This window comes from Sinocyclocheilus grahami, unplaced genomic scaffold, assembly GCF_001515645.1.
Source record: "Sinocyclocheilus grahami isolate Dianchi unplaced genomic scaffold, SAMN03320097.WGS_v1.1 scaffold749.1, whole genome shotgun sequence".
Classification (NCBI taxonomy): Eukaryota; Metazoa; Chordata; class Actinopteri; order Cypriniformes; family Cyprinidae; genus Sinocyclocheilus; species Sinocyclocheilus grahami.
Genome location: NW_015505928.1, coordinates 160,685 through 162,127, shown reverse-complemented (window position 1 = coordinate 162,127; position 1,443 = coordinate 160,685). Strand labels below are relative to the sequence as shown.

The following is a 1,443-nucleotide window of genomic DNA, read 5'->3' as shown; positions in this document are numbered from 1 at the left end:
AAGACAGGGGATGCATATACTGCGTTTCTACAAAAAGGGAAGGAATGTGAATTCAAAATGTTTTTGTGGCACTTAAACATGCACATGTACTCTCCATGTTCCAGTGCGGTGTGTATATTCTACTTCTAAGGCCATGCAATTTCCAGAATGGTGACTCTTAAAGTCACTTGAAGAATTTCTGAAAAATTGTCCATCTCTATAAAGTCATGAGCGTCAAGGAATAAGCGTAAACACGAAAATTACATCAGCTAGTTTAACCCAAGGAAAGACTGACGTACAGATACGTCAGTGATCCCGGCAGCCAATCACAGCGCGCCACGACGCTAGAAAGCGAACGCGAGCGTCTCAACGTCGCCTTCAATTCGCAGACATCGAAGGGGGAAGATATACAGTCTTTCCACCCCTAAACAAATACCGAAAAGGGTCTTCACTCGGATCCTAAACCAGACAACATGGTGGTAGTCACAGCAGGCACCGGAGGAGCCCATAAAGTGCTCCTGATATCGGGGAATCCGAGCCGCTCCATATCCGTCATGATACCGAGCCCACCGTCTTCAGACTCCGACTCCGCCGTGTCTGGAGCACCGCTGCGCAAGAGGCAGAGACTCACACATCTGAGCCCAGAGGAGAAGTCGCAGAGACGGTGAGACGAGCTGGGGTTTAGTTTCATCAGTTTGTTAATCCGTTCGGTCGGTTTGAAACACGAGGGGCGCAATATTTAGTTTTAGACATTTCATATATCGACGTTATAGTATGCAGACGTAGTCAATTGAACCAGTTTGACCCTTTAATGTGGAAGAAATTGAAGTTCAGTGTGTTTTGCCGGTCAGTCCCTCCGCTTCTGAAGCAGTACAGCTTCTGCACATCTGCCTGCGTGGCAGGAACTCGACTGCGCATGCGCCGTTTCCTCAAAACTGTTTTTTAAATTTTTTTATTAGACATTAAAGACATAACATGCAACATTTACAACTTTAACAAGACATCCAAAAAGATAACACAATTAAAGGAATGGGTTTACATGGAAGAAGAAAAAAAGACAAATATACCCGTTCAATTTTCAAGTAACTTCAACTCTTTAGCGAATAAAATTGTATTTCTACATTTTGTTGTTGTTAATACATTGGAGAGACTCAAAATGTAAATGAAAATCAGTCATGAAGACCTTCAGACAGGGTTTAGAACTATTTCTTTTACTTTTATGAATATGAAATTTACCAAATAAAATCATTAGATTCATCATAAAATTGATGGATGCATTTTTTGATTCAAAATATAAGATAACGTCTTTGGATGTTGATTCACAATTACAACCAGATTTCTGTTGAATATATATATAGATAAATCTCCCCAGAATTTTTGGGAATGGTAACATTAAAAAAAAAAAAAGATGTAGAATTATTTCTGGCTGATCTGAACAAAATGAACATTTTTCATCAATATCCA

The 1,443-nt window shown here is 40.0% G+C and overlaps 1 pseudogene; it reads left to right on the top strand.

Moving 5' to 3' along the window:
• Window positions 1-311: 311 nt before the first annotated feature.
• LOC107560962 (uncharacterized) overlaps window positions 312-1,443 on the top strand; it is a 5,405-nt pseudogene continuing 4,273 nt past the window's right edge.